Source organism: Pristiophorus japonicus, chromosome 3 (genome assembly GCF_044704955.1).
Source record: "Pristiophorus japonicus isolate sPriJap1 chromosome 3, sPriJap1.hap1, whole genome shotgun sequence".
NCBI lineage: Eukaryota > Metazoa > Chordata > Chondrichthyes > Pristiophoridae > Pristiophorus > Pristiophorus japonicus.
In genome coordinates this window covers 72,403,109-72,429,221 of record NC_091979.1, presented here as the reverse complement: position 1 = coordinate 72,429,221, position 26,113 = coordinate 72,403,109, and positions in this window count along the sequence as shown.

Sequence of the window (26,113 nt, the reverse complement as noted above, 5' to 3'; positions counted from 1 at the left end):
GAACGATCTACGGCTCTGGAATGGAACAGACGGACGGATGTTGAGACAGAATGGAAGTCTCCGAGTCGGCGAGAGGTTCGTGGAGAGGCAGTCGGGACTTCAGAGAGAGGCTTATAAAAGGCACAGCAGGGAGTCCGGGGCCCAGAGTCGGCGAGAGGTGCGTGGAGAGGCAGTCAGGTCTTCGGAGAGAGGCCTATAAAAGTCACAGCAGGGAGTCCGGGGCCCAGAGTCGGCGAGAGGTGCGTGGAGAGGCAGTCAGGTCTTCGGAGAGAGGCCTATAAAAGATACAGCAGGGAGTCCGGGGCCCAGAGTCGGCGAGAGGTGCGTGGAGAGGCAGTCAGGTCTTCGGAGAGAGGCCTATAAAAGGCACAGCAGGGAGTCTGGGGCCCAGATTCGGCGAGAGTTGCGTGGAGAGGCAGTCGGGACTTCGGAGAGAGGCCTGTAAAAGGCACAACAGGGAGTCCGGGGCCCAGAGTCGGCGAGAGGTGCGTGGAGAGGCAGTCGGGACTTCGGAGAGAGGCCTATAAAAGATACAGCAGGGAGTCCGGGGCCCAGAGTCGGCGAGAGGTGCGTGGGGAGGCAGTCGGGACTTCGGAGAGAGGCCTATAAAAGGCACAGCAGGGAGTCCGGGGCCCAGAGTCGGCGAGAGGTGCGTGGGGAGGCAGTCGGGACTTCGGAGAGAGGCCTGTAAAAGGCACAGCAGAGGGCTTGACAAGGTGGATGCAGAGAGGATGTTTCCACTGATGGGGGAGACTAGAATTAGAGGGCATGATCTTAGAATAAGGGACCACCCATTTAAATCAGATGAGGAGAAATTTCTTCTCTCAGAGGGTTGTAAATCTGTGGAATTCGCTGCCTCAGAGAGCTGTGGAAGCTGGGACATTGAATAAATTTAAGACAGAACTAGAAAATTTCTTAAGGGATAAGGGATTATGGGGAGTGGGCAGAGAAGTGGAGCTGAGTCCATGATTAGATCAGCCATGATCTTATTGAGTGGCGGAGCAGGCTCAAGGAGCCGTATGGCCTACTCCTGTTCCTATTTCTTATGTTCTTATGAGTAGGCCATTTAACACCTCGGGCCTGCTCCACCATTTAATATCATGGCTGATCTGATCATGGATCCACTTCCCTGCCCGCTCCCCATGACCCTTTATCCCCTTAACGCTCAAAAATCTGTCTGCTTCTGCCGTAAATATATTCACTGACCCAATCTCCACAGCTCTCTGGGGCAGAGAATTCACAGATTTACAACCCTCTGAGAGAAGAAATTTCTCCTCATCTCAGTTTTAAATGGGCGGCCCCTTATTCTGAGAGTATGCCCCCTAGTTTTTATTTCCCTTATGAGTGGAAATAACCTCTCTGCATCCAACTTTTCAAGCCCTCTCATCATCTTATATGTTTCGATAAGATCTCCTCTCATTCTTCTGAACTCCAATGAGTATAGGCCTAACCTATTCAACTTATCTTCATAAGTCAACTCCCTCATCTCTGGAATCAATCTAGTGAACCTTCTCTGAATAACCTCCAATGCAAGTATATCCTGCCTTAAGTACGGAGACCAAAACTGTCACGTATTTAACCATCTTGCAATGACATAGTCATGTAACTGTAACTCATGTACACTGTACCTATACCATAGAAATGCACACCCTGACCACAGGGGTGAACTTGCGGGAGACACTCCTCACCTGGGTTTCCAGGTATAAAAGGGGAGATCCCACCCAGGGTCAGCACTCCTTGGTCCTGGCAATAAAGGTGATGGTCACAGATGGACCGTGTCTGATATATCTATGCCTCGTGTGAGTTTGTACTAAGTTGCAGGGACACTACAAAAACTGTACGCAATATTCCAGGTGAGGCCTCACCAATACTCTGTACAGTTGTTGCAGGACTTCTCTGCTTTCATACTCTATCCCCTTTGCAATAAAGGCCAACATTCCATTTACCTTCCTGATTACTTGCTTTACCTGCATCATGACATCTCTCCCCTTCACTGAAAGGGGAGAGCCACTGCGAGCTCTGCGATTCTTTTAATTCGGTCCACTCGGCCACCAGGGAGGGTTTCGGCCGTGCCAGAGGCCTGGCATCCAAGAGGAGGTGCCTGTTGGCAGCCTGGCCGAACCCGGGGTCTAATTGTCGGGCCGACCCAGAAGTTGGCCGACAAAAAAAATAAGATGGCAGCGTGCCCTCCTTTAATGGCGGCTGCACCACACTGTCATTTTGCACACACTACAAACACAGTGTACCGACAGAAAAAACTGTCGGGGGAACCACGCGGCAGCTGCAAGATGTGTTTTTACGTGAATTTTGCTTGCGGGGCAGGAGATCGGCAGTGCGTGCTTTGATGATGCACTTAGGAGGGATCGGCAGCAGCGAGGCCGAAGTGGGGACTACTGGAAAAACCACCGAGGAGAATTTCGCGAGCAGCGGCCATTCGACAAAAAATCAGCGGCTGTTCAACACTGCCGCGTGGCCGTCGCTTTCCGATGGTAACAGCCCTTATCGGGAGGCTGAATTTCGGCCTCCCTATCTCTGTAATCTCCTGCAGCCCTACAACCCCCAAAATCCCTGCATCCCACCAATTCTGGGCTCTTGAGCTTCCCCAATTTTATGACCGTGCCTTCAGCTGCCAAGGCCCTAAAGTGTGGAATTCCTTCCCTAAACTTTCCGCCTCTCTACTTCTCTTTCCTTCTTTAGGGCGCTCCTTAAAACCTTCCTCTTTGACCAAGCTTTTGGTCATCTGCCCTAATATCTTCTTATGTGCCTTGGTTTCAACTCTAACCCTAACCTTAACACTCCTGTGAAGTGCCTTGGCATGTTTTGCTATGTTAAAGGCACTATTTAAATGCAACTTGTTCTTGTTGTAGTCTTGGTCTGATTCAATGACGGGGCTAACCAAAAGAAATGATTACCTGGACTACTAACCAGGGCAGTGAGATATATTTTTATTATTGTACTTATTAAGAAGGAGGGACTGAAATTAAGATGTTGACTAACTGACTGCAAAATAAAGCAATTCATTTTAGTAAAGTGCTAATCAGTCCACCTTTCAGAATATTATCAAAATGCACATGAGAGCACTTATGATCATTACAATATCTAGTTTATAAAATAATAGGGTCTCATTGTTACACTCCCCAGGATACACTCTTGTGCGTCTAAATATTGGCTAGTGAAAGTAAACTCATGATCTTGAGCTCTGCTTAAAGAACAAACAATTAACACTAATCCAAGAGAATATCTAAGGCAAACTCAAAAGTTTTAATACAAAAGCAAGATTCCAGCATCAAAAGTTTTAATAGTATCCTAATTATTTCACATCCGATTGAAACTCATAAACTTGAGTGTTTGGCATATGACACATGAATACACATAGAGAGCTGGATTTTTGACTCATTTGCGCCTCTGTTTGCGCCCCAGAGGGCAGTAAACGGTGTTTCAAGACGTATCGCTGGGCGTCCAGGTTTTACCACCCAGCCGGCAAATTCGGTTCATAGTTTGTGGTGGCGCAAAAACTTACCGCCCTGCCCTCTAGTTTCACGGAGATCATGACGTCAATCATCGTGCAACATTCCGTTTGCACCTGGATGCAAAATTTAGCCCTAACGCCTCATTTAATGCCCGTCCCATGAAATGTCTGGAAAAACCAGGCATTCCCAGGGTGCAGCAGGCAGTATTGGCAGCATTTTTAAATGGATGGATGAGGATCCTAACTCGCAGGTCACATTGACTCCATCACGCTGTGTGAAGCTCCAACTTGCAAACGGCACTTTTATCTGCCATTACAGTGCCCTTGCAAGGTGTGATAAAATTTAATTGGGGCATTACTAGTTCACCAGCGTATCATGCTCCATGCTATTGCCAGTCGGCGTCAAGCTGGAAGAAGGGCTCTTGGCCATGTCGGCCCACGGATGAGGAGATGCCTAAGACGTCTGAGGTGGAGTGCTTACCCCCCATGGGTTTACAGGCACCAACACTCATACCTCCAACTCTCTGATGAGCAGTGTGTGAGAAGACTGTGCTTCTGAAAGGAAGTGCTGACAGAGATATGCCATCTCCTACATGCAGACCAATGTCTGGAGGCAGCCTTTAATACTCACCTCAACAGGTATCTGAATTCATTGTGGTGTGCTGCATGTTGCACAACTTGGCCATCAATAGGGGCCAGCCATTGCCAGTGGGGATTGCAGGCCCACCTCAGGAGGAGGAGGAGGAGGATGATGAAGAGGAGCCACACCATTCAAGGGGAAGGAAGTGTGGAGATGCTTCAAATTTGTGGAATCAAGGGATTTGGGCATAGTGGAGTTGAGGTGGAAGATCAGCCACGATCTTATTGAATGGTGGAGCAGGCTCGAGGGACCGAATGGCCTGCTCCTGCTCCTATTTCTTATGTTCTTATGTTCTTATAATCCAGGCTGACACTCCAGTGCAGTACTGAGAGAGTGCTGCACTGTTGGAGGTGCCGTCTTTCAGATGAGAATTTAAACTCTCAAGGGGATGTAAAAGATCCCATGCCACTATTTCGAAGAAGAGCAGGGGAACCCTTCCCCGCTGTCCTGGTCAGAACAGACGAAAGGTCAACGACCTGACACACGAACTCTGTGTCTCTCTCCACAGATGCTTCTTGGCCTGCTGAGTATTTCCAGAATTTTCTGTTTTTATTACTTCTATGTTAGTGATAGCGACAGGTATTATAAGTAATATAGTCCAGCTCAACCAGGACTGAGCTGTCACTACTCATTTTACTGTACTTTACCAGATCAAAATGGGCCTCAAGACAAACAGACATTAGACTATTTATCCATCCTTTAATTATTGTAAAATTTTGTTTGCAGAATCTGAAACCTGCAATCACACAGTTATCTATCTCTGATGTTGTGTGTTACAAGTTAATAAGTACTACGGATAGATTTCAATGGCACTTGGCTGCAAGCAAAAAGCAAAATGCTGCAGGTTCAAGTTATTGTAACCCTTTATCATTCACCGGGGAGGCCACAGTTGGAACATTGTGTGCCATTTTCGACACTGAGGGCTGGATTTTCGGCTTTTGTGATTTCGGGGACGTTAATGGTGGCGGGGTGGTTCTGACACCGCCTGGGAAAAGTTTGGGCCCTCGTCTGAAAAATTCTGTAAAAAAGGAGGAACAATGATCAGGGGCGCAAAATCAGCCGTTACACACGGAAGTTTTTGCGCCCCAGCCGAAAATTGCGGCAGTAAAAATGTTTCAAAATTCGCGCATGCGCAGACATGTTTACATTTTCCCAGGCGCAGACGGTACTTTATGGCACAGTGGTTTCCTTCGCGCATGCACAGATGACCCGGCCCACTTCCAACATAGCGGGAGAGATGGCGCAGCAAGAGGGCAGGCAGCGTGCACCGCGATTCTCTCCAGTAGCTGCTGAGGTGTTAGTGCAGGCCATTGAGAGGAGGTGGCCTGCACTCCATCTGGTTGGGGGAAGGAGGCCTGTGCCCAGCATCTTTAGGAGAATTTGGAGGGAGATTGCCCAGGAGGTGGCAGCGGCAGACACAGTGGCCGGAACCGTCACACAATGCTGCAAGAAGTTCAACGACCTCATGAGGTTCGTCAGGGTGAGTACCCTTCACAGTTATGTAGGCCTCTGCATTCAGGATGCACGTACCCTCTTGTCCCCTAATCATTGGCAACCTTTCTCGCACTCCACTTCCACTGTTGATATGCGTTGTCCAAACATCACCCTGAGCCGTTATGCTACCTGGCTCTCATCTCCTCCCAGTCTTTGAAACACCTCAGTTACCAGCCACATAGATTGAACTGAACACATTTGTACATCCACACAGTGACAGCTATTGAACTATGGAAAGCACATGTTGCACAAGAGGAGGTGGACCCTTCCTGAACCCTTCTTCTTGCTCTTATTGCAGGCCAAGCATTCCTATAATAGAAGAGAGCAACATCATACCGGAGGTGGACAGCTGGAACTGCTGGACCTCACCGAGGTCGAGCAGCGAGTGTCGGCCCTCATGGGCACCACAGTTCACGCAGTGGCCCTTCGGGTAGTGACGGTAAATGAATGGCACTTGCAACTGATGTGACTTCCTTGACTCCAATATCAAGTGGCCTAGCTCCTTTACATATACATGTCCAATGCCACCTGCCTGTTATCACCTTGCCCCACTCCCCTGCTGCTAACCATACGTCCGTTGACTTGTGCTTACAGATGACCAGCCAGAAGAGCCTTCCCATGAACCATCGACATCTGGCCACAGGGCAGATGATGAAGGAGGGAATGATAGTCTGCTGCCTGAACATCAGAGCCCACCAGTTAAACTGTCTGGGGACATAACATCAAGGGATGAAGGGAACTTCGAGGGGTTTATGGATTCTGAGGCTCCTGGCCCCAGTGGCCTGCATCAATGCCGAGCGGGAGGGGAAACTCGGAGGCCAGCTCCCCAGAGGGTGAGTCGGCATAGTAGTCCTGCTCAAGAACAGGCAAATGTGGACCTGGACTTGGTGGCAATGACCAGGGAGAACACAGAAATGCACCGCGAGCTCATGGGTGCATTGGCTAGGGTCCCACAGAGCATAGACACACTTGCTGTAGAGGCCGCCTCATGCATTGCTCGCACATCTGAATACTCCAACGAGCCCATCTTTGGCCGCTCACAGAGGCAGATGGGCTCCAGCAGCAACAGTGGGGTTCCAGAGTGTGTGGCGCGTGCCATGGGTGAGATTGCAGCAGCGATCGCATCGCAGACACATGCTACGCTCCAGCTTGGTGATGTCATGTGGTCACTGACTGCTGCCATCCTCTGTTTTCCCCACTGTCCAATGGGGAAGTGACAGTGCCGAAGCAGGCCAGAAAGATGTGGTGACACATTGTGCTCCAGATGCTGAGGCCCAGCCCCATTTGAGTGTCATTGGTTCCCAGGAAATGGAAGCTGCTGTTCTTCCTCAACATGACAGCATTCCGGCTCCCATGACTGACTCTCCCACCATGCACCTTACACGGTCCATTCCCGAGCCATCAGAGACTGCTGCCACCGATGCTGAGCTGGGCCTTCCAGGGCCAGAGCTGGTCCAGGAAGTAATTTAGGCCATCTGCACTGTTTGACACACCAACACAGCAGCCCTCAAGCAGCCTTGCTGTAGGCACTGAGGCCTCAATGAGGAGGAGGGGGATGAAGGGAGGGGGAGGAAAGCTCAGGTCAAGACCCTTTAAGAGGTGTGAGAATGTTGTGGAGATGCCCTCATGTATGTAAATAGTTTAGTTGAAGTAATGCAATGCATTGTTCTTGAGTGCCTTGCAACAGAACGCTGTTTTTTTAAATGGTTTTATTTTGTTGCGGGGGTGGGTGGGGGGAACTGTTTGATACTTTGTTGGAGTAAATTGTCACTTTGACCGTTTGCCATTGGTGTCATGTGTATCATTCCAAAGTTCACTGGAGATATGCCTTTATGGTGGCACATAGTGTGGCTAGTTTTAGCTGCCTCCATTCAAGCAAATCGGTCCATATAAGCTGGCGACGTGCGGTTCTTGGTCCAGCAGCATCTCGACGCAGCCTCCCCCATGGATAGGGTGACTATGCAATCGGGGCCTCGCCAGGCTCCTCTTCATCATTCTCCTCCTCCTGAAGGGGCCCTGCAATCCCCACTGGCAATGCCTGGCCCCTCATGATGGCTAAGTTGCAGCACACCACAATGAGCTCAGAGACTTGTTGAGGGGAATATTGAAGGTTGCCTCCAGAGCGGTCCAAGCACGAGAAGCACTGCTTGAGCACCCCAATTGTCTTCGATGACGTTGCGGGTGGCTGCATGGCTCTCATTGTAACATTCCTCGGTTCTTGTGGTGGGGTTGCGGAGAGGAGTCATGAGCCAGATGGATAGGCCATATCCTTGTCCCCAATCAGCCAGCCCTGCCCTTCTCTTTGTCGCTGAAACATTCGTGAGACACTGCTCTCAGGCAAGATAAAAGCATCATATGCGTTCCCTGGATAGCGGGCATTCACTGCGAGGATGTGGTCGCACATTAGCTGCATGTTTAGGGAGTGGTATCCCTTTCGGTTTGTGAATACCTCTGCGTTGTGGAATGGTTCTCACAAGGCCAAGTGTGTGCAGTCAATGGCTCCTTGAACCCTCGGGAAGGCCGCAATTCTGTCAAACTCACATGCCCACTCATTCTGGCTATCCTTGCACATTGGGAACTTTATGGTCCATTCTGTGGGCATACAGAGCCTTTGTGATGTGCCCAATGCAGTGATGTGCAGCATATTGAGAGATGCTGCATAAGTCCCCAGCTGCTGCCTGGAAGGCGGCGAAGGCATAGAAGACCAGCATCACAGTCACCTTTACTGCGACGGGCAGCGCAGTCCTGTTGCCGCTGGAAGCCTGCAGGTCAGCCTGGAGGAGATGGCATATCTCCGTCAGCACTTCCTTTCGGAAGCGCAGCTTCTCACATGCTATTCCTCAGAGAGCTGGAGGTATGAGCATTCGTGCCTGTAAACCCGTGCGGGGTAAACACTCCTCCCCAGACGTCTTTGGCCTCTCCTCATCTGTGGGCCAACATGGCCAAAAGCCCTTCTTCTATCTTGACGCCACCCAGCAATAACATGGCGAACTAGTAATGCCCCCATTAAATTCTCTCACTGACCTTGTTAGGATACTGTAATGGCAGATAAAACTGCCGCTTTCAAGTCACAGCTTCACGCAGCGTGCTGAGCGCAACCAATGTGACCTGTGATGTAGGATGCTCCTCCCTCCATTTCAATACGCCACATAAATGTCTGCTGCACCTTGGGAACACCTGGTTTTTCAGACCTTTCCTGGGGCGGGCGTATAATGGGGCGTTAGGGCCTAATTAAACATCTGGGACGCTAGTGGAGCTTTGCACGACAACTGACGTCTTAATATCACTGAAAATAGAGAGCGGGCGGTAAGGTTTTGTGCCGCCGTAAACCCTGTGCCGAATTTGCAGACTGGGCGAAAAAGCTTGTCGCCCACCATTACGATTAAAAACACGCTTTACCGCCCCTCCGGGGCACTACCAGCGGTGAAAAGGAGCCGAAAATTCAACACTGTGTGTTAGAAATCGATCTCGGGCGGTGGCGCAAAACCGGTGGTATCAGATCTTCTTCTTCTCCTTCTTAGGCAGTCCCTCAGAGTCGAGGATGACTTGCTTCCACACTAAAAAAATGAGTTCTCAGGTGACTGATGAGCCCAATGCCGGATCCACAGTCTCTGTCACAGGTGGGGCAGACGGTGGTTGAAGGTGGTTGAAGTAGGATGCTTGGGTTGCCGTGCGCTCCTTCCGTTGTCTACGCTTGGCTTCAGCTTGCTCCCAGCGAAGAGACTAGAGATGTTCAGTGCCTTCCCGAATGCTTTTCCTCCACTTTGAGCGGTCTTGAGCCAGGGATTTCCAGGTGTTGGTGGGGATGTTGCACTTTTTCAAGGAGGCTTTGATGCGTTTCCTCTGCCCATCTGGGGCTCGATTGCCATGTCGAAGCTCTGAGTAGAGCGCTTGTTTTGGGAGTCTCGTCTCAGGTGTGCGGACGATGTGGCCTGTCCAATGGAGCTGATCGCGCGTGGTCAATGCTTCGATGCTGGGGATGTTGGCCTGAGTGAGAACACTGATGTTGGTGTGCCTGTCCTGCCAATGGTTTTGCAGGATCTTGCGGTGGCGGCGTTGGTGGTGCTTTTCCATTGTTTTGAGGTGCTTGCCGTACATAATCCAAGGGGCCAAAATTGGTGAAGGCCAAGGACTGCCCAAGTGCCACCCAAAGGACGTTCAATGGCCACCGAGATACCCAACGACGGGAGTTTCGGCAAAAAGGTTTTGGAAAGGGCGCCCGGCAGCAAAAGAAGGACTTACCCCGCCAATCTGGGCGGCAGCGGGCGGGAGCTCCCAATCTCGGCGGCAAAGGCTCTTGCCACCCAAGTGCACCGAGGATGGAGTCGGGCCCACGGATGGTCGAAGAACTGCAAAGAAAAATCAATGCAAAAAAAACAAATGGAACACCTTCAGGGGACCTCATGCAGGTAAGTGACTGTAAGAATTTAAAAAAAATGTTCACTAAACTTTTTTTGCACGTCTTTGTACTTACCGTCGGGGATAGACCAGCCTCCACACAGTGGTCCTTCCCCGTTCTGGCGCCGACTCCCACCGACTTCCGCCCACACCAATCTGGCATCTCGGCAGGCAGGAAGTAATTTGTACCATTTGGCCATCCACTGACATCAGCGGGCGATTCGCAATGGTTCTCATCTCCGGCCCGCTCCAGCCCAAGTGCAAACCGGCACAGGGTGGAACCCGAAGAGGAATTTCGGCGGATCTCGGTGGCAGTTGCCGGTAAGGCCATCAATTTTGGCCCCCATGTCTCTGAGCTATATAGGAGGGTAGGTATCACGACTGCTCTGTAGATCATGAGCTTGGTATTGAGTTTGAGGTCCCAGTCTTCAAACACTCTCTTCCTCAGGCAACCGAAGGCTGCGCTGGTGCACTGAAACGGCGTTGTACCTCATCATTAATGTCTGCTCTTGCTGACAGTAGGCTCCCAAGGTATGGAAAAGGGTCCACATTGTCTAAAGCCTCGTCATGGGTTTTGATAATCGCGAGGCAGTGCTGTGTGGTGGTATGAGTTTGGTAGAGGACCTTTGCCTTACGGATGTTTAGTGTAAGACCATGTTCTCGTACGCCTCGGCAAAGGTGTTGACGATGGCTTGGAGTTCGGTGTTTGTGTGTTCGCAGACGCAAGCATTGTCTGCGTACTGTAATTCGATAACAGAGGATGAGATGACCTTGCATCTGGCCTGGAGATGGCGGAGGTTGAACAGATTCCCGTTTGTTCTGTAATTTAGCTCCACTTCAGTGAGGAGCTTGCTGAGGGTGAGATGGAGCATTGCAGCAAGGAAGATCGAGAAGAACGTTGGTGCGATGACACAGCCTTGCTTGACCCTGGTCCGAACATGGATTGGGTCTGTGGTGGATCCGTTGGTCAGGATCACGGCTTGCATGTCATCGTGAAGCAGGTGGAGGATGGAGACAAACTTTAAAGAGCAGCCGAATCTGAGGATGACGCTCCATAATCCCTCACGGTTGACAGTGTCAAAGGCCTTTGTGAGGTCAAAGAAAGCCAGTTACAAGGGTTGGTGCTGTTCCCTACATTTCTCTTGTATTTGCTGCACGGTGAAGATCATGTCCATTGTGCCCCTTCGTGGGCGGAATCTGCATTGCGACTCAGGGAGGAGCTCTTCAGCCACAGGGAGAAGGCTATTGAGGAGGATTCTTGTGATGACTTTCCCCGTGGCCGACAGCAGGGAAACTCCTTTGTAGTTACCGCAGTCGGACTTGTCACTTGTCACATTTCTTGACGATGATTATTATACACAGCTCCTGGTATTCAGTTCCACTGCAGTCAATGGAATTAAATATCAGGCACTGCCTATAATGGCCCAACTAATCCGATGCCGCCCGATTTGCGCCACCGCCCGAGATGAATTTCTCAGCCCCTATTTTCAAAAGGACATTAATGCATTCGCGACAATTTAGAAAATAGTGACATAGATTAATCTGGGGCTTCTGCCTTTAAATTACAAGGACAGACTTGTAGATCTGAACTTGTCATTGAAGAAAAATAGAATAAGATTGATGTGGGTGGGGGACGGAGAATGTCATCCATGTTCAGGCTATTTGATTTTATCTAGGGAGCCTCCTATCAACAAGAGCAGGCATTGACGATGAGATCCAACTCCAGTGCACCAGTGCAGCCTTCGGCTGCCTGAGGAAAAGAGTGTTTGAAGACCAGGCCCTCAAAACTGCCACCAAGCTCATGGTCTACAGGGTTGTAGTAATACCCGCCCTCCCGTATGGCTCAGAGATATGGACCATGTACAGTAGACACCTCAAGTCACTGGAGAAATGCCATCAACGTTTTCTCCGCAAGATCCTACAAATCCCCTGGGAGGACAGACGCACCAACGTTAGTGTCCTCGACCAGGCCAGCATTGAAGCACTGACCACACTTGATCAGCTCCGTTGGGCAGGCCACATTGTGCGCATGCCAGACACGAGACTCCCAAAGCAAGTACTCTACTCGGAATTCCTTCACGGAAATGAGCCAAAGGTGGGCAGTGGAAATGTTGCAAGGGCACCCTCAAAGTCTCCCTGATAAAGTGCAACATCCCCACTGACACCTGGGAGTCCCTGGCCAAGTGGAGGAAGTACATCTGGGAGGACGCTGAGCACCTCGAGTCTCGTCGCCGAGAGCATGCAGAAATCAAGCGCAGGCAGCGAAAGAGCATGCGACAAACCAGACCCACCCGTCCCTTCCCTCAACGACTATCTGTCCCACCTGTGACAGAGACTGTGGTTCTCCAATTGGACTGTACAGCCACCTAAGAACATGTTAAGAGTGGAAGCAAGCCCTCCTCGATTCCGAGGGACTGCCTATGATGATGATTTGATTTGGAGTGCAAATGCAGAACTAGAATACATGGAGGGCACATACAGGAATTCTGTCACAGTTCAACTCAAACAGGTTGTGGCAAGAACAGGCCTCATTAATGAATATCCTGTTTTTCCGATACATTATGTTCTTATATCCTGAATTAATGTAGTGTGCAAAACATTCTAATATATATACAAGAGAGAGAGGAACAGACAGACACAAATAAAGAAAGACAGAGGAAATACACAGTACAAAAGTGGAGGAAATGTCACTCAGAATGTTCATTAATGAACCAGCTTGCCCAGCTAATTTCCATTTTGATACTACAAAAGGTTAGCAAGATTGAATATACTGTTAGGAACTATGCTTATATATGCAATGTAATTAATCAGAGGTGGCAAATAATTGAGTTTTAGAGATCGAAGTGTATGGCTACTTCATATGTCAGCTTTATAAGAATTCAGTTGGGGTTGGTCTGACGATAAACCTTTTAATTGATGCCTTTAATTACTACTTTTATTGCCTTAGAATTCACCCTTATAGATGTATGTATTCATGCACTTCTTAATCATTTGCTTCAGTGAACATTTAGGGTAATTTCTATTGGGTTCTGTTTTTCATTTGTTAGGATTGTATTGTTCGTGGAACTTTCAGCATTACATTTACATGAAACACAGTCTTCATTGTCTGATCTATTGGCAATTTACTGACTCATGTCATTTAAATGATAAAATGCAGTGCTAGACTGAAGAGGGATGCAATTTATTGAGCTGCTTGTGTGCTTCGCTGGGCAGACCATATAGTTTGCATGCCAAACACGAGACTCCCGAAGCAAATGCTCTATGCGGAGCTCCTTCACGGCAAACAAGCTAAAGGTGGGCAGCAGAAACGTTACAAGGACACCCTCAAAGCCTCCCTGATAAAGTGCGACATCACCACTGATACCTGGGAGTCCCTGACCGAAGACCGCCCTCGGTGGAGAAAGTGCATCCGGGAGGGCATTGAGCTCTTCGAATCTCAACACTGAGAGCATGACGAGGTCAGGCGCAGGCAGCGGAAGGAGCGTGCAGCAAATCAGTCCCACCTATCCCTTCCCTCGACAAATGTCTGTCCCACCTGTGACAGAGTCTGTGGCTCTCGTATTGGACTGTTCAGCCACCAAAGAATTCACTTCAGGAGTGGAAGCAAGTCTTCCTCGATTTCGAGGGACTGCCTATGATGACTGGTGCTGTCTCTTATTCATTTGTAAACAGTTAAGCAACTCAAGCACTTATTGAGGGTAAGCTAGTTGAACTGAGGTTTGCTAGTATTTAACTAACAATATTTGTTGGAGTCAGAAAGTGAGAATAGATTACTTCACTTTCTAAAGGGCAGGGAATGTCATTAGCTATGTTTGAGTTTTATACAATCTCATGACCCCTTCCAAATCCAAATTTCTACTTTTGCAATTACTGCTGAAAATAAATTAAGTATTAAGCAGAAACTGAACCTGAGGGTAGAAATGGACCACATTATCATTAATAATGGAATGTCCCTAAACCTGACTTCATGACAATTGGGTCCCATTGTAGTTGGATAGCCCTAGATTATGCATACATTTTTACAAGATATTCACAGAATAAGCAAGGATAAGGAATTGAGGAGGTAGGACTAATTGTGGTTTACAAGTTCTGTGAGATTTTTTTTCATGTGAGTCCTCAGTAAATTTATCAGTACTGGTCTGGTGTCTGAGAATTATTTTTGTGTGTTTTGATATCACTGTCACCAAAATACAGATAAAGTATAGAAGAATGTGCAAAAAAGTTACGCAATCCATAAAATTAACTCTTCCAGGCTGTTTCTAGGAACTACATTGAGGACACTCCATGCCTGCATCTCTTTTAACAACCGGTGCTAATTTACTCATGCCCAAAATTTATTTTTCTGCTTCTCTGGTAGAAAAGATATTCTGTTATGACCATTTCTATTATCTATGTAATCAGTGACAAACAAAATCACTCAAGGATTCTGAATATATTGTAAACTCAAGATACATGTTTCTAATACAGGAAGTGCTTCCTGTCCCTCGTGATATTAGTGAAATCTACCAGCTAATTGTGATGAAAAGATCTTTATCACTGACCCCCAAGCCAATTCCAAATCGATTATCGCAAAGATAATAAGCAGCAAATGGCACTAAAAAGATGGAGTAGATTGGTTTCTGCCTGATTGGGATCATGGCCATATCATCTGTGGGATACAATAAGTCCAAATTTAACAATGTACATGGCAATGTTAGGTTGATAGCCCAGAGTTTTGTTAAGAGTTTTTTTTAGGGAGCGGCGGGGAAGTCAAGGAGAAATTGGAAGTTTCATATTCTTGGAAGCTTTAACTGCAATAGCTCATCTTCTTCAGGCATTTAAACATTATATAAATTCAATGCTGCAAACAATGCTCAAGAAAGTTCTGACCAACATTTTATTATCTCCCAGACTGCCATATTAGGAACATAGGAACAGGAATAATTCATTCAACCCCTCAAGGCTGTTCTGCCATTCACTTAGGTCATGGCTGATCTGTACCTCAACTCAATTTACCAACATTTGCTCCATATTTCTTGATACCCTCAGCTAACAAAAATCTATCGAATATTTAAATTGTCTCAGCATCCACAACCTTTAGAGGGAGTGGATTCCAGATTGCCATTACCCTTTATGTGAAAAATGTTTCCTGATCCCACTCCTAAATGGCTTGGTCTAATGTTAAGATTATGCTCTCTTGCTCTGGATTCCTCCACCAGAGGAAATAGTTTCTCTGTATTAACCCTTCAAATGCCTTACTTATAGGATCATAGGAACTATCTTAAATACCTCGATTAGATTACCGTTGTACTGACTATTTTTTCTTTTCAGATGAGAGATCTATTTTCGCTGAAGACCACAATATTGGCAGACAGGAAGCAGAGGGTGGGGATAAATGGGTCCTTTTCAGAATGGCAGGCAGTGACTAGTGGGGTGCCGCAGGGCTCAGTGCTGGGACCCCAGCTATTTACCTTATACATCAATGATTTAGATGAAGGAATTGAGTGTAATATCTCCAAGTTTGCAGATGACACTAAGCTGGGTGGTGGTGTGAGCTGTGAGGAGAACGCTAAGAGGCTGCAGGGTGACTTGGACAGGTTAGGTGAGTGGGCAAATGCATGGCAGATGCAGTATAATGTGGGTAAATGTGAGGTTATCCACTTTGGGGGCAAAAGCATGAAGGCAGAATATTATCTGAAGGGCGGCAGATTCAGAAAAGGGGAGGTGCAACGAGACCTGGGTGTCATGGTTCATCAGTCATTGAAAGTTGGCATGCAGGTATAGCAGGCAGTGAAGAAGGCAAATGGTTTGTTGGCTTTCATAGCTAGGGGATTTGAGCACAGGAGCAGGGAGGTCTTACTGCAGTTGTACAGGGCCTTGGTGAGGTCTCATCTGGAATATTGTGTTCAGTTTTGGTCTCCTAATCTGAGGAAGGACGTTGTTGCTATTGAGGGAGTGCAGCGTAGGTTCACCAGACTGATTCCCGGGATGGCAGGACTGACATATGAGGAGAGACTGGATCAACTGGGCCTGTATTCACTGGAGTTTAGAAGGATGAGAGGGGATCTCATAGAAACATATAAAATTCTGACGGGACTGGACAAGTTAGATGCAGGAAGAATGTTCCTGATGTTGGGGAAGTCTAGAACCAGGGGACACAGTCTAAGGATAAGGGGTAAGCCATTTAGGACCGAGATGAGGAGAAATTTCTTCACTCAGAGAGTTGTTAACCTGTGGAATTCTCTAATGCAGAGAGTTGTTGATGTCAGTTCATTGGATATATTCAAGAGGGAGTTAGATATGGCCCTTACGGCTAAAAGGATCAAGAGGTATGGAGAGAAAGCAGGAAAGTGGTATTGAGGTGAATGATCAGCCATGATCTTATTGAATGGTGGTGCAGGCTCGAAGGGCTGAATGGCCTACTCCTGCACTTATTTTCTACGTTTCTATAACCATGCAAACACAGCAAAGAGCTTAAAAACTGAAAACTATCACTTCATATGCTCGCATTTATTATTTAATATAAAAACAGAAAATGCTGGAAATCTCAGCAGGTCAGGCAGCATCTATGGAGAGATAAACAGAGTTAACTTTTCAGGTAAATGTTAATTCTGTTTCTCTCTCCACAGATTCTGCCTGACCCGCTGAGATTTCCAGCATTTTCTGTTTTTATTTCAGATTCCAGCATCCGCAGTATTTTGCTTTGTATTCGCATTTATTATTTGTTTTGTTCACATTGCTAGATTTTATTTTTCTTCGAGAGATCCTCCATTTAGTACTGAAAATAATCCTAAACAGATCAAGTAAAATCTGGTAAAACCATCCATTTTTCCTCAGCGCAGGAAGTCTCTCTCTTTCTCGAGCAGCAGCTGGACAGGAAATGGAGAGCGGTGTAAGATATCTAAATTTCTGGCATTAAATTTGATAGTGAGACAATTCTTTTAAAACAATTGGAACAGTTTATTAAAGAAACACACACCAATGCACATCCACCTTAGTTACAACAGATACAATGAGATTGTAATAAAGATTGATATACGTTACTTCCTTTTGGCCGGCTTGTGCCGTGTGTCCAGTAGAGAGAGAGAAAAGTCTTTGGCTGAGTTCTTTATACCTCTCAAAGCTATTGTCCCTCAGAAAGCCTCATGATTGGACCTTGGTTCCAGGGCAGTTTCTTATTGGCTCTCCTCACACATGTGGCTGTCCAACCTGGGCCAGCCATCTCTTGATTAGATTAAATGCCTTTCCAATACACAAAACCCATGCGGCAGCTCTGTGGGCTTCCATTTTGTTTCTTTCAAAACTCAGCCCATGCTGGCAACCTGTGGGCTTTCATTTTGTTTCAACACAAACAGGTCTTTCCGTACAATCAACACTTTTAACATTTATACATACACAGAATCAATCATTAATAAACACTTTTATTCTTACAAAACTCCCCACCTTGAAGGGGAAATATTCTATTGACCTCTCATATGGTTTATCTCCTCAGGGATCACATATCATAAACATTGAGAGGGAGAGAAAATGGGATGGCCTGACTTGGTCCCCACCTCGTAAGGTGTAGGCCACGTAGGGGATTTACTATAGTCCATTAACATCTCCAGCAGAGACTCGCTCCTTCCCGTATCTTCGATGCACCGTTGCTTCTCGAAGCACATTGATGATTGATGATGTTCGTGAGTCATGCTGCAGCTCCCACTTCTCCATCTTCCCTTGGCTTTGGTCTTGGCCGGTATCGTCCTGATAATCGTGAGGATCCGTAACATGGTCTGTGGGAAACAAGATCAGTGCAGTATTTACTCTTTGGCAATTTTTAACTGATTAATGTGAAACCACTTCTTATACTTAACACCCTTTTTCCCCAGTAACTGAATCAAATAAACCACAGGGTTCAATCGGTCTATAATCTTATGCAGTCCTCAAAGGCATAGTGTTTTTTTTTCCCCATAATTTGGAATCATTACTGAGTCCCCCACCTCGTATTCAAAGGGACGTACTTTCTTGTCAAAGTACCTTTTAATTTGTCTTTTTGACTTCCCCAATTTGGTGGCCACAAATCGATTGATCTGATCAGTGTGATCTACCACTTGTTCCAGCCACTTGGAACTACATGTTTTCATTGTCAGGGGACTTATGTCTTTTAGTGTTAGCTGGCCTGGTGTTCTCATGAGCCTCCCCGTCATGGCCTGATATGGGGAGACCCCTGTTGTTCTATGAGGTGTGGACCTCATTGCCATTAAACACATTGGCAGCATGTTAGCCCATTGAGTGGGGTGGTCCACGCACAATTTTTTTTAACATTTACTTGAGTTCCCCCTTTTGACCCCTGCAGATGACTGGGGGTGCTGAGCAATATGTAATTTGTGTTTTATCCCCAACATTTCCTGCAGGTGTGTAAAAATGTTACCGGTAAAGTGTAAACCTTGACCGCTGTTCACTTGTACTGGTACTCCCCACCTACAAAACACATGATTCAATAGTGTTTTGGCTGCTGTGATTGTGGTGTTGGAGCGGCAGTGGAATGCTTCGATCTATTTAGTGAATTGATCCACCATCACTAGGGCATGCTGAAAATTGCCTTGCGCCTGTAGAAGTGGCCCAATGAAGTCTATCTGGAGGTGAGTCCATGGCCCTTGAGGTGGGGGTGCACTTTGAAGCAAGGCTCGGTTAGTGCATGCAGGAGGATTGTGTTGCAGGCACGGTAGGCATCGTGCCACGTATTGGTTGATTGTTACCCTCATGGAAGGCCACCAAGCTGTGGATGCTACCTTACAGAAAGTTACCAGAGCCGAATGGTGCCCTGCTGTGGGGTGGGAGTGAAAGTGGGAGAGCAGTTCCTGACCCATCTCTGGTGGAACACACACCACCGGGCAGGTGTTTGGCTTTCTTTTGAACATCAGCAACTGCTCATCTGAGTCAGGGGCAGTGGTTAGTATGGTATTGGGAGCCCAGGCTGTTGGTTGAGGAAGGGGTTTGCCTTCCTCATGCCAGATGCTTACAACAGCATGTGACCAGTGTTGCTGCTGCAGGGATTTTAAATCTAGGTGTTCTGTTGGGGAGGCCTTGCTAACAGCATTGCAGGGCTCAACAATTATATCCTCTATCTCTTCATCAATCGCAGCATCCTTGGCTGCTCTGTCTGCTCTGGAATTTCCCTCACTATGAGGACCCTCTTTTCTATGGGCTGCTACCTCCTATGAAGCAGGGCTGGGATCGCTGTTTAAGGTATGACCAGAGCAGGCGTAACCAGGGCCCATGGACCAGGGCCTTACCATCTATTGTACATTAGTCATTTTTGTGGTATAGGTGCAGGGAGAGCATGGTGTTTATAGCATAGGCACTATCAGACCAAATATTCAGGGTCTATCTGAGGTTTCTTTTATATCAGTTAGAAGTGCAGTGATTTCTGCATATTGTGAAGACTGTCTGTTGTATCTTCGCTAGATGGTTCTTTCTGGCAATACCACAGAATACCCGATGTGAGGGGATCCTTCAATGTGATATGAGGACCCATCGGTGTAGACATCTGGGGCACGCTGTATGGGCTCTTTCTGCACAGGATGGGTCTCAAAGTTAATCAGGGGTAAGGGACATTCATGCGGGTACCCCTCATAGATCAGAAATTGTGGCAGCAAGATGGCGGGTTTGTAAATGGTATCAATGTCTCTTTCCATAAATTCCAATGTCCATTTGCTGAGGTGCTGCGAGGAAACTAGCGAATCTCCAGGTTTCATCAGTAGTTTCAGAGGTGTGTGTCCGCTGTGCAGGATTGTAGCCTGTAACCCAGTGATAAAGGTAAAGTGATGTACCGACCAGAAGACGGCCAGTAGGTGGTGCTCGCATGCAGTATACATCTTTTCTGCCCCCTGCAGGATTCGAGACGCATATGCAATGGGCTGTAGTCAATCAGCTCGCATTTGGCACAGAACTGCAGTGAGGCTTTGCTCTGTGGCCCCGACCTCCAAATGGAAGGGCTGCGTGGGATCAGGAGGGATCAGACATGCGGCCTGTATCACTGTAGTTTTTAATTTAGCCATGGACTGGGTGTGGGCATCAGTCCATGTCGGGCATATGTCATCACCAGTTTTATTAAATCATACAGGGGCTTTGCACACTCTGCAAAGCCTGGTAATAAAGTTTCTTTGGTACCCAACCAAACCCAAGAATGATCATAGGATTGTTTTGGAAGTGGGTAATGGCAGTCGCATTATTATCTCCACCTTGTGAGAGTCGGAAGATAATCTCTCTGGAGAAATGGACACTCCTAGAAAGGTGACCCGTTCTTTTACTAATTGAGCCTTATGGGGATTCACCTTTAGTCCCGCCTGAGCCAACAATGTCAAAAGTTTGTGCAAAATGGACAGATGCTCTTCCATGCTGTCAGTTGCCAACAGTAGGTCATCTATATACTGTAGCAAGCAGGTAGGGCGGGAAACGTCTTTTAAAATTGCAGCCATTCTTTTGTGAAAAATCGTCCAGGCATTGTGGAACCCCTGAGGCAAGCATGTCCAGGGTGTGCCTCTGGTCCTCAAATGTGAATGAAAATAAAGGGGAACTGGTCTTCCCCTTTAACAGGGATACTCCAGAATCCATTGGCGATGTCGAAGGTCGAGAAGTACTTGGAACCAGCAGGAATTTGAGATAATATGGTAGGAGTTTCTCTTACTACTGGTGAGCAGGCTATTGTTACAGAATTTAACTTTCTGTAATCAATAGTCAGTCGGCAGCTGCTATCAGGCTTTTTAACCGGCCATGTGGGTGAATTGGTCGTGAAAGTGCCTATTCTTAGAACACCCTGCTCGACTAGGGATTTTATGGTGTCTCGGATGTAAGGGTGACTCTCCCTTGGGATGGGTACTGTTTAGTGAATGAGAGGGGTGGGGAGGTCCCTCAATAGATTCCTCGCCTGCCATTTTTCCACAGTCAGGCAAACACCACGAGGTGTTCCTGAATTAGTTTTGCCACAGTTTCATTTTCGCTCCCCGGAGGGTCATACTCAGATGGCTTTATAATAGCAAAAACCGAGTGAGCATCTGAAATTTCTATCACTCCTGCCTTATCTCCCAATCCCATCGAAACACAGTCCTGATTATAATCTATCACCGCGCAATACTGATCCAATACATCAGTCCCTAAAATTCCCCTTCTGTCGGGGATGGTCATCAGCATAGGTGCTGGGACCTTACAGGTGAGGCCTCCCAACTGAATTTCAGTGACCTCTCCTGAATACGCGGTGGTTGTATCACCATTAAACCCTTTAAGGGTCATACAATCCTTGCCCGCCGCCGCTAGGCATTAAGGGTATGGGCTGTGGATGATGATAACGGCTGAGCCAGTATTGATAAGCAAGTCTGCTGCCTGCCCCCTTTTAAGACAACAAGGACTACTGGTCTCCCACTACTGTCACGTCGGAAACCCACTTCCAACCAATCTTTGGGGGCCGAACCCTCTCATAGGGTCGATCCTTCAATGGGTCTCTCTAATGAGTGTGTATTGTCGATTGCGTGCACCAGTAAATGATTTTGCATCCTCCCCGTGGCAATTTGGGTTTGTATGAGGATTATCAATTGATCCAATCGTTGATCTGTCCCAGAGGGCTTGGATTCCGTGGGAGATATCTATGCGTTGCATCATGGTTCGGTGCTGGTCAGGGTCTGCTGCAGTCTTTTGCTAGGTGGCCTACCTTCTTACAATTAAAGCACTGTCCATTAAAGGGGTAGTTTCGAGATCCCGCCACAATTGACACTGGTTTATTTGCAGGGGATGGTGACTTCACCTTTAACTGGTCTTTTACCATTTCCCAGGCTCTTTGAGCACTGGTCTCTATATCTGTCCACTAATTGATGGGCCTCATGGCTATTCCCAGGGGGGTTTTAACTGAAGGGTGGAGTTGTGTCAGGAACATCATTTTAAATTGTTCCTGATTCTTTCCTACTGTAGCATTTGCGGGTGCCTGGTTCTGCGTATGTTGATAGATATCGTACAGGCGATTACTGAAGGCTCTCGGAGTCTCTTCTGGGCGCTGCTTGGTCTGATTAAGCAGAGCCACTAAGTTCAAGTTTTGGATCCCCAAATGTTTTAGGATCCAGGTCATGAGTGCATCGGCTGCTGTGCCAGGCTGGAGGACTGCTTCTGGCAGATTATCTTTTAGGGAAGTGGAACAGGCCAAGAAGAGAACTTGTGTTAAGTCTCTCTCTTCCAACTCGGGGTGATCCCTCCTGAAATTTGCCCACCTCCTATTAACTTCCAATGGGTCATCCCCATCATTAATGGGCCCCAACTCGTGGCTATATGCCGTGGCATCAGCACCAGATATGGGCTGTGAGTCGGTATGGTTACTGGTGATGTGGCCATGCGCATTACATTGTGAAAAACTGGTTACTACGGCTACAATTGGCTCTTGTGTCTCCAAGGTATGCCATTCTGCACCACTCTCCTGGGGATTATACTGACTTCCTTCCTCATCCTAATCTGTCTTCCCCTCGTCCCCTTCTGCTGTCTCTGTTATGGTTCCCTGTGTTACTGCTCCCCTAACTTACTTTTTAGCTTCGCTATTTCTAGTTGGCATTGGGAGTGATCTGCCTCCCTATGTAGCTTCTTAATTACTTCCCTTTATTCCCTCCTAGCATCTTCTATCTCTTGCTGGACCCTCAAATTTTCCAATTTATATTTTTTTAACTCTAATTTGTTTTCATTTGCTTCAACAACGGCTGCTGTGGCATTTAAGTTTGATAGACATTGTTCTGCTTGTTCGGCCCCTCTTTCTAATTGCCTAATACTGTGATTTAATTGGCCAATTTCTTGTCTTTAATGCTGTATTTCTCCCTCTTTTAACTGATTCACAAGTTGGAGGCCTTCTTCCTTTTGTTGTTTTATACCTTCATTCTCTCTTTCTTTTAGTTGAATCTCTTTTACTTGCAATTCTTTCAAATCTCGTATCACTTTGGCATCTTGTCTCATTAATTCCTCATCTCTGGGCATCAATAAAATGCGCTGAATGCCATGAGACTGTTTGCCTGTTTTAGCCTTAGCTCTCCCTTATCTACCCTCTCCTGGATAAGTTTCACCATCTCCCCAAATGACGCAGGTTGACCCTCATGGATGTGCCGTGCCTGTGCCTTTAACTCTTCTATGTCTTGTATCGGGAACTTTGTGGACAACTTCTCCTGATAAACTAGCTCAACATTTCTTTTTATTGTTGGCTTTTTGTCCATTACCGATGCCTTCATCCTGTGTCTTTTGAATATAACTACTGGTGGGTCCCCACTTAAACAGTTACAACTATCGAGACGACCGCTCCTTAAGACACAATTTCTCCTGATCCATTTAATCGTTTCTAGCTTATAATTCGCAACACAGATTAGAATCGCAACTCCCGAGATTTCCAATTGTTCAAAAGAATCATCAAAAAGCTGTCTCGCCAGTTTCCCGCATTCTCCACCAAATGTAAGATTTCTAAATCTCTGGCATTAAATTTGACAGTCAGACAATTCTTTTAAAACAATTGGAACAGTTTATTCAAGAAGCACATCCACCTTAGTTACAACAGATACAACGAGGTTATAATAAAGAGTGATATACGTTACTTCCCTTTGGCTGCAGGTTCAGTAGATCTTGTGCCATGTGTCCAGCTGAGAGAGAGAAAAGTCTTTGGCTGAGTTCTTTATACCTCTCAAAGCCATTGTCCCTCAGAAAGCCTCATGATTGGACCTTGGTTCCAGGGCAGTTCCTTATTGGCTCTCCTCATACATGTGGCTGTCTAACCTGGGCCAGCCATCTCTTGATTAGATTAAATGCCTTTCCAATACACAAGACCCATGCGACAGTTCTGTGGGCTTCCATTTGGTTTCTTTCAAAACTCAGCCCATGCTGGCAACCTGTGGGCTTTCATTTTGTTTCAACACAAGCAGGCCTTTCTGTATAATCTACACTTTTAACATTTATACATACACAGAATCAATCATTAATAAACACTTTTATTCTTACGGCGGGCAGGAAGAGAATGCTGATTCAAAGGAGTGGAAATACACAGAGCTGTAATCAACAACTGATGGCAAGAAACCCCTGCTGAACTGACATTCCCAGGTGGCTTCCCATTCTAACCCATCCTGACTTTGTTTAGCTTCCGAGAGCAGATGAGTTCAGATGCTTCCTAAGTAGTGGCGCTGTCGTCATAAAAAAAGTAATCTGGTTTTGACAGGATTGGTCAGCCAGCACCTTGCTTTTCTTCCAGTAGCATCGTAAGATCTTTGACATCTATCTCAACAGAATAGGCAAACAGTGCCCTGATTTAATGTCCCTCTCAATGAATGGCTCTTCCAACAATTCAACACTCACTAAATACTGCCTAGTGGAATGTCAGCCTGGATTATACGACACTCAAATCCTTGAATGGGGCTCAATCCCACAACCTTGTAATTGAGAGTTAAGAATGCTTCCAACTGTACCATGATAGCACTTAATGAAAGAATTGTAGGACTCCCATAACATTTGAGCCTTAAAGAGCTGTGTACAAGTTGGTAATCACGTTTGATCTTTTTTTGCAATTTTTAAATATTATTTTGTCCATAGTCCCCAAATAGTCCTGAGATTTCAATAAAGAGCTATTGAACTGTTGCCATGCTCTCTCTGTAGAAAGGACACATAGATTGCCAGATCTGGCTTCACCAAATTTGAGCACTATCAACTTTGCTCTCTGCAGTGGAAACATCCTAAAGCTCCAAAATCATCCCAGAAGGAAAAGGCTTCTCTTAACCATGGCTAATTTTCTCAAACCCCTTGTACCCCACCCCCTCCTCCCTCATTTCAAATCTCACATGTAATGAGCTTATGCACTCCATTGTCTCTAATATTGAGATCATCCATGCAATTGTCTCTGTCACTTTCCTTTCGCCTCTCCAATCTCCTCCCATTCTCCCACTCAATTCTAGCCCTAATCCCAGTTATTCTTCCTTCAGACCCACATTGTGTGCTTATAATCCTCTCCCTACTTAGTGATCCCCTCCCTACTCAGCCCCTGACCAATGAACTACCCCATCTGGCCCTCATGCTAGCCAGCATTATTAATGGTACACTTTACTCAGTAGTTACCTTCTCCCTTTTAAATTCGTCATTATCACCTCCATTCTAAATATGGCATCCTTGACACATCTGTCCTCTCCAACTAATCTCCCTTGACTCTCTAAGGTCCTAGATTGTGGTGTTGCCTACCAGCCAATACCCATTACTTCCTAAACTCACTTCACTTTGGCTTCCATCCTTCTCACAACACTGAGACTGTCTTTGCCAAAATCATGAATGAATTCCTCATTGGCTGTGACCTTGGTGTGTTCCCCCTCTTTGATCTCCTCGATCTCTCCACAGTGTTTAATATGGTTAAATACACTATCCACCTCCATTGCCTCTCCTCCATCATTTAGACCTATGGGACTACTCTTGCATGGTTCCATTCCTACCTAGTCAAATGAAACCAATGCATCTTTTCCCATTTGTGCATCGTCACCTCTTTAAACACCAAAGGATCTAACCTTGTTCAGCTACTCTCGTCATCTGCATGCTGCTCCTCAAAGGCATCATCACAGGCACAAGAGCAGCTTCTTTATGTATGCTGATGACAACCAGCTCTATTACTCATCCCTTCCCTTAATCCTACAAAACCAGCATGCCGTCAGATTATCTGTCTGGCATCAAGTTATGGATGAGTCAAAATTTCCTCCATCTAAATATTGGTATTTCTGAAGTGATCTTCTTCAGTCCCCACCATGAACTCATTCCTTTCCTACTGACTCCATCCTCCTCCCAGGCTACTTGCTCAGGATGAACTAAACTGTGTAAAACATTGGCATTCTGTTTGCTCCTGTTGTCTAGCTTTTCCTTCCCTTTCTACATTAAATATTTTGTGAAAATGCAAGTTGTCAGCAAACCCCATATCCTTTCCATCACTGAGGCTGCTACTTCACAACACTACTTTCATTCACTCCTACCTCAGTCACTCCATCTCTCAAAATAGTTTTTCCAATGTTCTCATGTTAGCCTAACTTGCTTCACCACCATCAACTCCAACTTTCCCAAAACAAAGCCATTAATATCTAGTCCCACACCAAATCCTGCTCAATTATTACTCCCTTGGT